The 13,149-nt window shown below is 33.9% G+C and overlaps 1 long non-coding RNA gene across 1 annotated transcript; it reads left to right on the top strand.

Moving 5' to 3' along the window:
• The first annotated feature begins 3,444 nt into the window (after positions 1-3,444).
• Positions 3,445-7,615, top strand: LOC115266043 (uncharacterized). The gene is made up of 2 exons (XR_009997164.1): positions 3,445-7,253; positions 7,333-7,615. It is a non-coding gene; the product is annotated as an uncharacterized LOC115266043 (long non-coding RNA).
• The last annotated feature ends 5,534 nt before the right edge of the window (positions 7,616-13,149 follow it).

Below are 13,149 nucleotides of genomic sequence, written 5' to 3'. Positions count from 1 at the left end.
TTCATGAAATTTTGCTCAAATAATAAACATACATCAAAGAGTTCTCAGTTAATTTTTGGCTAATTTTTATTCATTCAGTACAGAGTTACTGCCGTACTTCTATGTCCCGATTATTGCGGATACAGGCTTTATTTGTGTTGAGAATTATTTTCGTAAGAGCCACTATGATTGATTCTTTTTTTTTGAAATTTTATTTGTGTTGAGAATTGTTGTCATAAGATCGCAGTTCTTGGAGAACTCCTTGGAGCAATCCTGATTATTTTATTGAAATTATATTTGAAATTTTATTTGTGTTAAGAATTGTTGTCATAAGAACACAGTTCTTAGAGAACTCCTTGGAGCAATTCTGATTATTTTGTAGAAATTATTTTTGCAATTTTATTTGTCTTAGGAATTCTGATTATTTTATTAGAATTATTTTTGAAATTTCATTTGTGTTAAGAATTGTTGTCATAAGATCACAGTTCTTAGAGAACTCCTTGGAGCTATTCTGATTATTTTGTAGAAATTATTTTTGCAATTTTATTTGTGTTGAGAATTATTTTCGTGAGAGCCACTGATTCTTTTTTTTTGAAATTTTATTTGTGTTGAGAATTGTTGTCATAAGATCGCAGTTCTTAGAGAACTCCTTGGAGCAATTCTGATTATTTTATTGAAATTATATTTGAAATTTTATTTGTGTTAAGAGTTGTTGTCATAAGATCACAGTTCTTAGAGAACTCCTTGGCGCAATTCGGGTTATTTTATAGACATTATTTTTGCAATTTTATTTGTGTTGAAAATTATTTTCGAGAGATCACAGCTCTTAGGAATTCTAATTATTTTATTAGAATTATTTTTGAAATTTCATTTGTGTTAAGAATTGTTGTTATAAGATCACAGTTCATAGAGACCTCCTTGGAGCAATTCTGATAAATTTGTAGAAATTATTTTTAAAATTTTATTTGTGTTAAGAATTGCTGTCGTAAGATCACAGTTCTTAGAGAACTCCTTGGAGCAATTCGGATTATTTTGTAGAAATTGTTTTTGCAATTTTATTTGTGTTGAGAATTATTTTCGTGAGAGCCACTCTGATTGATTTTTATTTATTTTTTTTTAATTTTATTTGTGTTAAGTATTGTTGTCGTAAGATCACAGTTCTTAGAGAACTCCTTGGCGCAATTCTGATTATTTTGTAGAAATTGTTTTTGAAATTTTATTTGTTTTAAGAATTGTTGTCGTAAGATCACAGTTCTTAGAGAACTCCTTTGAGCAATTCGGGTTATTTTGTAGACATTATTTTTACAATTTTATTTGTGTTGAAAATTTTTTTCGAGAGATCACAGCTCTTAGGAATTCTGATTATTTTATTAGAATTATTTTTAAAATTTCATTTGTGTTTAGAATTGTTGTCGTAAGATCACAGTTCTTAGAGAACTCCTTGGAGCAATTCGGATTATTTTGTAGAAATTGTTTTTGCAATTTTATTTGTGTTGAGAATTATTTTCGTGAGAGCCACTCTGATTGATTTCAAATTTTTTTTTTTTTTTGAAATTTTATTTGTGTTGATAATTGTTGTCGTAAGATCACAGTTCTTAGAGAACTCCTTGGAGCAATTCGGATTATTTTATAGACATTATTTTTGCAATTTTATTTGTGTTGAGAATTATTTTCGAGAAATCACAGCTCTTAGGAATTCTGATTATTTTTTTAGAATTATTTTTGAAATTTCATTTGTGTTAAAATTATTGTCATAAGATCACAGTTCTTAGAGAACTCCTTGGAGCAATTCTGATAAATTTGTAGAAATTATTCTTGAATTTTTATTTGTGTTAAGAATTGTTGTCGCAAGATCACTGTTCTTACGGAGCACCTTAGAGCAATTCTGATTATTTTGTGAAAATTATTTTTGCAATTTTGTTTGTGTTGAGAATCGTTGTCATTAGATCACCGTTCTTAGAGAACTCCTTGGGGCAATTCTGAATAATTATGTGTCTTCGTAAGATCACAGTTCTTAGAAAACTCATTGGAGCAATTCTAATTAATTAATGAAAATTATTTGCGAAATTTCATTTGTGGTAAGAATTGTCTTCGTAAGATCACAGTTCTTAGGAAACTCAATGAAGTAATTCTAATTATCTAATTGAAACAATTTTTGAAATTTGAATTGTGTTAAGCATTGTCCTCTTAATTGTCCATGCTGAGGGTGACGGGTTCGCTTCCCGGTCGGTCCAGGATCTTTTCGTAAAGGAAATTTCCTTGACTTCCTTGGGCATGGAGTATGTTCGTGCCTGCCACACGATATTATATACACAGGCAAAATGGTCATTGGCAGAGGAAGCTCACAGTTAAAAATGGTGGAAGTGCTAATAGAACACTAAGCTGAGAAGCAGGCTTTGTCCCAGTTAGGACGTTACGCCAAGAAGAGGAGAGAGAGAGAGGAGAGGATTGTCCTCTTAAAATCACAGTTCTTAGAAAACTCATTGGAGCAATTCTGATTAATTAATTGAAATTGTTATTTAAATTTTATTTGCGTTAAGAGTTGTCTTCGTAAGATCACAATTCTTAGGAAATTCCTTGGAGCAACTCTGATTAATGATCGAACATATAAATGTTTTTTTTTTCAAATTTGGCTTGTGTTAAGAATTGTTGGCGTTAGATCACATTTGTTATGGAACTCTTTAAAGCGATTCTGATGAATTTATTTAAATTATCTTTCGAATTTTTTATCGTAAGGTCACAGTTCTTTGTAAATTCCCCTAAGCAATTCTGAATGATTATTTAAATTTCTTTTAAAAATTTGTTTGTGTTAAGAATTATCGTAACATCATAGTTTTCATGGAACATGGAACTCCTTGGAGTGATTCTGATTAATTCATTGAAATGATTGGTCAATTTTGACTTTTGTTAAGAGTTGTAGTAGAACTTTCAAATTCTGATTTTATTTTTTTTTTTCAAATTTAACTTGTAATAAGAATTGTTGTCACACGATCACAGTTTAATCTTCCTTTTGCATTAAGAAAAAGTTACACATTTGACATTAAGGGGTCAAAAATGGTTAATAACTTTGACACGCTCCCAAAAATCCATATTTGATCCGATTTCCATTCTCTTAGGCTTAAATGAAAGATATTAGTTCCAAGAACCAGACCGTGACTAATTACCCACTAAGTACCCACTGGGGACATATACAACAGATTTTTGTGTAAAGTCTCGTTTCGACGATTCAAATGCCGTGTTTTTTCATCAAGAACCTGAAAGGCAGCGCGATAATTAGGACATGAGCGCATTGACCATATCCGGATATTCCGGAATCGGTTCCGGTGAGACCCGGAGAGGCTGGAGAGGTTGTTTTGAGCTTACTTTTCTTCAATATCTGAGAAATTTTGATCACATTCCCAAACTAGTCATGTGACGACTCTATCTTTATGGGGTTTCATTCGAATTTCAGTGATAATCCATGTTTTGAGACCATTCTGAGCATAACACTTCTTTAGGAATTTTTCCAAGGACACCTTCAGAAATTCCTCCAGGAAATTTTTTTCTTTAAACCACCAGCAAATCTTCCAGAGAAACATCCTGGAATTCCTCCGGAATTTCTTTACGAAATTTCTCACCTCCGATAACTCCTCTAGGGATTCCTTCAGTAATTTCTCTAAAGCTTTCCTCCCGGTCTACCTCAGGACTTTCTCCAGAGTTTCCTCCAGAGATTCCTCCAAAAATCCCTCCAAGAATTCCTTCAAAGATTCCTCCAGAAATTTCTCTAGGGATTCTCCAAGGAATTGCTCAAGCAATCCCTCCAGAAATTCCTTCAAAATTCCTGGAGAATTTCTTCAAGCATTCCTCCAGGAATTTCTTCAAGGATCCCTCCAGAAAATTCCTTCAGGCATTCCTCCAGAAAATTCCTTCAAGGATTCCTCCAGAAAAATCCTTCAAGAATTCTTCCAGAAACTCCTTCAAGGATTCTTTTAGGGATTACTTCAAGGATTCCTCTAGGAATTCCTTCAAGCATTCCTCCAGGAATTTCTTCAAGGATCCCTCCAGAAAATTCCTCCAGGGATTCCTCCAGAAAATTCCTTCAAATATTCCTCCAGAAATTCCGTCAAGGAGTCCTCCCGGATTTTCTTCAAAGATTCCTCCAGAAACTTCTTCAAGGATTCTTCCAGGGATTCCTTCAAGGATTCCTCCAGAAAATTCCTTCAAGGATTCCTCCAGCAAGTTCATTCAAGGTATACTCCAGAAATTCCTTCGATAATTCCTCCAGGGATTCCTTCAAGGATTCCTCCAGGAATTCCTTTGAGGAGATTGCTCCAGGAATTCCTTCAAAGAGATTCCTCCAGAAATTCCTTCACGGATCTCTCCAGAACATTCCTTCAGGGATTCCTCCAGAAAATTCCTTCAAGGATTTCTCCAGAAAGCTCCTTCAAGGTATACTCCATAAATTCTGTCAAGGATCACTCCTGGAATTCCTCCAGAAACTTCTTCAAGGATTCCTGCAAAAAAATCCTTCAGGGATTCCTTCAGAAAATTCCTTCAAGGATTCCTCCAGAAAGATCCTTCAAGGTATACTCCAGAAATTCTTTCAATGATTCTTCCAGGGATTCCTTCAAGGATTCCTCCAGAAAGTTCCTTCAAGCATTCCTCAGGAAATTCCTTCAGGAAATTCCTTCAGGGATTCCTCCAGGAATTCCTCCAAGCATTCCTCCAGGAATGCCTTCAAGGAGATTACTTCAGGAATTCCTTCAAGGATCCCTCCAGAAAATTTCTAAAGGAATCCCTGGAGAATTTCTTGGATGAATCTCTGGAGGAATTCCTGGAGGAACTCTTAGAGGAATTCTTGGAGGATTTCTTTTTGAGGAATTCTTGAAGGAGTTCCTGAAGGAATCCTTGGAGGAATTTCTGGAAGAATCCTTGGAGGAAATTTTGAAGGGTTTCTTAAAACAATGCCTGGACAATTTCTGGGAGGTACTCTGGAGGGAATTCTTGGAGGAATCCTTGGAAAAATTCCTGAAGGAATCCCTGGAAGATTTTTTTTGGAGGAATCTCTGCAGGAGTATCTGAATTAATCCCTGAAAGAATTCTTGGAGGAATCCATGAAGGAATTCCTCAAGGAATCTTTAGAGAAACTTCTTGAGGAATCTCTGGAGAAATTCCTGGAGGAACTCCTGCAGGAATCTCTGGAGAAACGTCTTTAAGAATTCCTGAAAGAATCCCCGGAGGAATTTCTGGAGGAATCCCGTGAGGAATGCCTGAAGGAATCTCTGGAGGAATTCCTGGAGGATTTCTGGGGAGTACTGTGGAGAAATTCTTGGAGGAATCCTTGACAAAATTCCTTGAGAAATTTATGGAGGAATGTCTGCAGGAATCTCTTAAGGAACCCCTGGAGGAGTTCTTGGAGAAATTCGTGAAGGAATCCTTGGAGGAATTCCTGGAGGAATCCCTGAAAAAAAGTCTGTGAGAATTTCTGGGGGTATCTTTGGAGGAATTCCTGGAGGATTTCCTGTAGGAATCCCGGGAAGAATTCTCGGAGGTACAGGGGATGGCCAAAATGTTTGGGATAGGCAACTTTTTTTTCTCTCACAAAAAGTTGAACATGCTATAACTTTTCAAAGAGCGCATAAAAAAATCTCAAATTTTGACTGTTTGTCAACCTATTATATGTGCATCATTGGTATAAATTTGAGCTCGATTGATTAATCTTTCGCAAAGTTAGAACCATTTGCGTAAAACACTATTTTTCAGACAACTCATTTTTGAGCTGTCATAACCAGTGAACCGAATTGAATGAAATAACAATATGTAAATTCTTCACAAACTATTAAAACATAGGTACTTTTTAAACGTTGAAAAAAGTTATCATGGATTGACACTTTTTGGATTTTTCTCGAAAAAAATGTAATTTTTTCACATCAATGTCAATGAATGTTAGTGTTGATATCCAAAGATTTTCCACTTCTGTTCTCAAATTATCTCAAATCAGATATATTAAAGCCTATTTAGATTGAAGGAAGAAAACATTTAATAATTTTTGTGTGGTATTGTAAATTTGACTTATTATCCTCTATATGGGTAAAAATTTCAACCCGGTATAACTTAATTCGCCGGGAGAAAATATTACATTTCATAACGTCGTATTAAGTATCAAAATATTGTTAAGAAACGTTTAAAAATTCATTCAATTCGGTTCACTGGTTTCCGAGATATGACAGCTCAAAAATGAGTTGTCTGAAAAATAGTGTTTTACGCGAACGGTTCTAACTTTGCGAAAGATTAATCAATCGAGCTCAAATATGTACCAATGATGCACATATAATAGGTTGACAAACAGTCAAAATTTTAGATTTTTTGATGAACTCTATGAAAAATTACAGCATGTTGAATTTTTTTGTGGGAGAAAAAAAGTTGCCTATCCCAAACATTTTGGCCATCCCCTGTATCTCTGGATGAATCCTTGGAGAAATTCCTGTAGGAACCTGTGGAGGATTTCTTGGAGGAATCCTTGGAGGAATTCTTAAAGGGATTCTTGGAGAACTCCTAAAGGAATTCCTGAAAAAATCCTTGGAGGAATTCCTGGAAGATTCACAGGAGCAATTATTGAAAGAATCCCTGGAGGATTTCCGGGAGGTGCTCTGGAAAAATTCCTGGAGGTATTCTTGGTGCAATTCCTGAAGGAATCCTTGGAAAAATCCCTGGACGAATTGTTGGAGGAATCTATGCAGGAATCTCTGAAAAAATCCCTGAAGGAATTCGTGAAGGAGTTCCTGAAGGAATCCTTGGAGAAATTCCTGCAGGAATCCCTAGAGGAATTCCCGGAGGAATTCCTGGAGAAATTCCTGGAGGAATCCCATGTGGAATCTCTGAAGGAATCCCTGGGAAAATGTCTGTGAGAATTCCTGGGGGTATATTTGGAGGAATTTCTGGAGGAATTCCTGAAGGAATCCCTGGAGGATTTGCGGAGGAATTATTGGAAGAATCTCCGGAGAAACTCCTGGAGGAATTCTTGGAGGTATTCATGAAGGAATTCCTGGAGCATTCCTTGGAGGAAGTTGTTTGTTAAATAATAATATTTAGTTATTTCCCTAAGATATCTACGCGTACTTTCCATAAGCTTGTGAGATATTTGATTTGAGAAAAATATGGTAACACAACAATAGAGAACAGATGCTTAAAAAAAGCTAAAATGGAACCACCGATAATTGCCACATTTAATACATAAATTTCCTTAGCTTAATTTTTGAGAAAAAAATGAGAAAACTACAACAAGTATTTGCAACGTGAGTATTTCAAAATATAATACAATATCATATTCGGTTGAACGATACGTATGGATATTTCTGTTTTGTATCTTCATAGGAAATCTGGAAACATCAGCAAAACAAATGAACGACCCGTTTTACTGAAGATTTGGACCAGTTGTGTTCTTCTGCAAAATTAGAAATACCTTTGGTTTCAGGTAAAATTATCATGATAAACCTTAAGTTCACATTACTAAAGATAAATTGTCTTTTGCAGATCCACAAGGCTGAGGAATGGAACAAAAATCCCATCGGTAAAGGCCATGTTTTCCGCCTTCATGCAACAAGAGAAAAACACAGCTTTCGGTATTGCAATAGGACTATTAATAACACAAAATAAAGTGTAGAATATGCTATAAGTTAAAATACACATTAATAAAAACAAAAAAAAAACACACACACACAAAATAAATTAAAAAAAAAAAACAATGGGTTGTTTAGTGAATAAAATATTGCTATTTTCTAAAGCCTAATCGGAAGATCTCATTTTTCCGAGCATAACGTAATTTTATTGCATTCCAAATCCTTTGTTTTGATGGTTAAATAAACAAAACAGTTTTAATTTCCGTGGATAGAATGACAGTTCAATCGATGAAATGACAGTTCGCCCCGAATAAAAAAAATCGTCATACAAACTTTAAATGCATTTTAAAAATAGTTGCCGAGCACCAAAAATGAAGGATTTTTTGATTTCGACTAATTTTTGAATGGAGATTCCGATTATTAAATAATTTGGATACCCCTAAAGAACCCAATTATTATGCTTTTGGTCGAAATACAAAGTGACCGAACGTGCGAAAATTGATTTTTAACCTACTTAGAAATGTCGCAACTCAATTTGGATTAGTGCATATTGTTGCTCTTAATTAGCTTAATGATGCGCAACAGAAAAAATAGATTCAAATTTACTTCGCAGCTGCAACTTCGCATGTGCTTCTAGCGACGACTTCGATTTGGTGGTGCGACGATAATATGAATAAAAATAATAATAGCAGAACATTTTTTTGTATTATTTGAAAATCATCATTATGAATACAATAAAAATATTTTTTAACTAATTAAAAAACCACAGTACTGTTATTTTTGATCGTATGACAACCGTTGAAATGATTTTTTTTGCGAGCACGTTTATCTTTCAAAACAGCAATCCAATATAAATAACCCATATAAATACAGGGTGTAAGGTTCATGAGTGCAAACTTTTTAAAGGGTGATAGATGGTCCTTCTAGCTTTTGTTTTAAATGTGCGGCACAGTGCGCAAAAAAACTGCTTACCTTGACAGTTGCAAGTTTATAATCTGAAATGCGATGTTTAAATCGAAATTGCAAGAAAACGATAAAAGATAGAAGTTTGATGTCAAAGAACGAATTGTAGAGTTAAACAGGGACCACAACTTTGCCTAATTTTAAATTATTACGCATTTTTCAAAGATAATTGACAAAAAAAAAATAAAACACACTACTTTTGAGCTATTTGCTCTAGAAAACTTAAATATTTAACTAAACCAATCGATTCAAAGATGCCATTTGATAGAAAATTCAATAATCTTTCGAATAAGGGTAAAAAAACTGCGATAAGTTTGACCATTTTCAAGTTATAGCCAAGCCAGTTAAGGCAAAAACATGAGAAGTTCAATAACTACGTAACGGTTGAGATTTGACCATATGCGTAGAACATTTTTTTTCACTATTTATGGTTATCACCCTTAAAAAGTTTGCACTCAGGAACCTAACACCCTGTATAATAACTGCAGTTTTTGACAGCTGAGTCTCCAGTTAGCCTAGTGGATAAGGTTTTGGATCACCAAACTGATGGAGTTGGGGACAATTTCCGATACTATCGAAACGTTGTATCGACTTCCCTGGTAAATGTATTGTTGTCAAGATTGTGGCACAATATATCTACATATTTATGTAATGGCAAACAAAGAAAGCTTTACAATTAATAACTGTGAAAGTGCTAAAAAACAGTTGCTCAAAACAGTAAAAGAGTAGCAAGTCAAGTTCCAGTGAGAACATAAAGTCACAAATAAGAAGTTTTTGATAGTTCGTTTGGTTGCATAATTCTTCCAGCAAGAATATGTATAAAGTGATTTTTTGCAGAACTCTGGATTCAACCAGAGATTTTATTTCTCTTCTAGGTTGACGCAACTAAAGTGACTGGAAGGGAGAGCGGCGTCAATGTCAAAATTGGAACAGCGATCATCTGTCAACAGCATACAAATTCCCGTTCCAAACGAGCAGGAGACCTGTCAAAATTAGAACATGACACCACTCTCTCTTCGAGTCACTCTAGATGCAACAAGGAAGCTTCATTTTTTTCCGGAGACATTCGTAAGGTATGGAAAAGTGATTTGATCTTCGTAATTTTAATTTCAATTGTTGTTTAAAAAAAACTGTCAAACTGATACGTAAGGTGCCTTTTTGCCTAGGTTGCAAGCAGTGGTTCTTTGAAAGTCGTTTAGGTCTTTTAGTTACCATTGTTAGTTATTCTCTAGAGTAGTTCTCCGAAGGAACTCCCGAAACAGTCTATTTGGAAATGTCCGTATAGACCTCTGGGGAAATTTCCGATTCTTTGAAAAAACCTGAGGAGAAATCTACGTAGGAATCTCAGGAGTAATTCCTAAAACAAAAACCTATGAAGAAATTTATGAAGGATTATCTTAAGGATTTCTAGAAGAATGCTGTTTTTCAGAAATTTCTGGATTAAGTCCGCTAGGATTTTCTGGAAGAATTTTCTAAGGAATCTCTGGACAAATTTCCAGACACATTTCTCCAAAATATTCTGGAAAAATATTTTCAATAATGAAATAATAATAATATACAAAACAATCTCTGTAGAAATTCTCGATAAAATTCAGACAATAATCTCTAGACATATTAGACATCTTTAAATATAAATCTCTACAAGAAAAACAAAAGGATATGTAGGAAAATTCTTGAAGGACGAATTATCGATATAATCTGTGGGACTATCTCGTGGGATTCTCAGGAGTAATTTCCTGAAGAATCTCTTGAGGAATTAAAAAAAATGGAATTTGTAAAGGAATTCCCGGAACGTATCAGCATCAGGAGGGAATCCCAAAAGAACCTGGGGGAATAGTTGAAAGAATTCTCAAAATAATCTGTAGAGAAAATATCTAAGGAATCTGTGGGAAAATTCCAAAAGGATCCGAGGACTAATTTTCTGTATAATCTACAGAGGAAATTTCGAAAAACCAGTTACGGAAAAAAAAACTTGGAGAAATTTGCGAATCTCAGCAAGAATAAATGAATCTCTAGAGTAATTCTATCAGAAAGCTCTGGAGAAAATAAAACAAAATTTGGGCAATTCTGGAATCTGTGGACTCATCTTCAAATTCAAATTTTACGTTAGTTATTTGAGTTTTGCTAGAATAGCTGCGTCATTTGGGTCTGTATTTTTACCTGTTGACGAATAAATAAATGTAAATGAATTTCTGGATAATTGCACTAAAGAATCTCTGCAGTAAATTCCCTTATTATTATTATTATTACTATATATTTAAGACACTTTACCACTTAAGTGGCATTCGTGTCTGAATTAACTATTTTACTTTACATTGATTTTAGTTAGATTTCGTTATTAATGTTTCTATGTTTAGTAAACTTTAAGATGGCTGCTTCGCGTTGCGCGTTGTATGCTAGGAGTTTCTGAAAAAAAGGTTCTTGAATGATTTCTGCAGAAATCTGAATGAATTCCCAAAACAATCTGTGGAGGAATAAACAAAGAAATTTGTTGGGATTAAGTCCTGAAAGAAAAGCCGAGTTTTCAAAATAAGCTACAGAGAAATTTCCGAAATAATCTGTGTGCCTAAGGAATATGTGGTGAAATTTCCACAAGAACCTTTGGAGAAATTCCCGAAAGAACCTCTGGACGAATGAATGAAGAAATCTCTGGAGTAATTCTATCAGAAATTCTCTATATACATTCCAAGATACATTCTAAAGCATTGAACAAATGTGTTCAATAAATTCTTGAAGAAATCCGTGGAGCAATTTTCTATTGCATCTGTAGAGGAATCGCAGAAAGAAAACTCAGGGGGCATGATTGAAAAAAATCCCGAAAGAAGTTCTAAATAAATTTTTCATACAGTATTTGAAGTATTTCAAAAGGTTATCTTTGGAGGAATTTGTCAGAAAATGCCCAAAACAGGTTTTGGACGAATTATCGAAATTATTTCAGGAGAAATTCCCGAAAGAATTCCTGAGGAAAAGAGCAAGGTAAATTGTGGAAAATTTGTGAATGAATCTGAGCACGTATTTTTTAAATAATGTCGGCGTTAAGTCCCGTAGGATTCTCTCAAATGATCACTGGGAAATTTGAGGAGAAAATCTGCAAGAGCCTGTAAATTAAATTGTAAGATATAATTATAAGATATAATAAGCATATATATGTACATATATAATATATATAATAAGATCTTTTAAGTATTTTTGGGGGAATTCCCAAAAAAATATGTAGAAGATGGAACGAAATATTCTGTGAATTCAATCCTCCACAGATTCTTTCTTATAATCCTGCATGTATCCCTTCAGGAAGTTACCACAAATTATTTTGTTTATTCCGTAGAAATCTTTAGAGGTATTTCTGGAGGAATTTCTGAAGAATAGTAATACATTTTTTATACATTTCCGAAGAAACTTATTGAACGAAACATTTTTTTAGAAAAAAAAAATACAAGGAATATGTTGAGCAATTCTCAGATTAATCTCTGTATGGATTTCTGAAAAAAAAAAATCCCTGGAAAAATTTTTAGAGGAATTCAAATAAAATCTTACAATAATCTTTGGGGGAATAAACGAAGGAGTTCGTTGAAAAAATCACGAAGGATTTTGTAGATGAACTATCAAATTAATCTGTGGATAAATTTCCATACAAATCATTGCAAAAATATCTGGATAAATAAAAAAAAATGAATAAATTTTCAAACCTCTGCTGGAATTTAAAAAAAAACTGCTGGAGGCATGAGCGAAGAAAGCCCTAGAGAAATGTCCAAAGAAATTCCTGGAGGGAATCTGGATAAACAATTACTGGACCAAGCCCTTTTCAGCTCAAAATGATAAAGTATCCCTGAAATATCTCAGGAGCAAATCCCGAAAGCATCTCTGAAGAATTCATGAAATACTCTCTAGAATAAAGATCGAAGTAATTTGTGGCAAAAATCCCTTACGGAAAGAAACTCTGAACAAATTTTTTTAAGGAATATTTGAAAGAAGTCATATAGTACTCTCTAGAAGAACGAATTAATTGGTGGGAAAATTCCAGATGGAATCTGTAGCTGAACTTTCGAAATTATCTCCAGAAGAATTATTTAGAATTTCTTTAGAAATTTATGGAACAAATCCTGGAGAAATTTCCAAAAGAATCTCTGGAGAAATGAACAAATACAAGGAATTCGAATGAATTTCTGGAGAAACAATTAAAGAGGGAAATTCTTTAAGGAATCTGTGGAACAATTCTTAGAATTAATCTCGGTAGTAATCTCTGTAGTAAAATAATCTCTGGAGGAATTTTCTTAGGAATCTCTGTAGAAAAATCTGAAAATATCTCGAGAAATTTCTAGAGAAATCCCTGAAATATTTCAGGAGAAACCCGAAAGAACCTCTGAACCAAATGTTGAATGAATATTTGAAAGAATTCTTAAAATATTCTGGACAAATAATCGAAGTAATTTGTGGGAAAATTCCAAACGGAATCCTATGGATAACTTTTCAGTATAACCTCCAGAGGAACTCCTGAAAGAACCGTTTGAAAAAATTACGGAACAAATTCTGGAGAAATATCCGAAAGAATATCTTGAAGAATGAAAGAAGGAATATCTGAAGTAATTTTCTCAGAAATCTTAGGATAATT

This window comes from Aedes albopictus, chromosome 2, assembly GCF_035046485.1.
Source record: "Aedes albopictus strain Foshan chromosome 2, AalbF5, whole genome shotgun sequence".
Lineage (NCBI taxonomy): Eukaryota > Metazoa > Arthropoda > Insecta > Diptera > Culicidae > Aedes > Aedes albopictus.
This window is presented reverse-complemented; position numbering and strand designations above follow the sequence as displayed.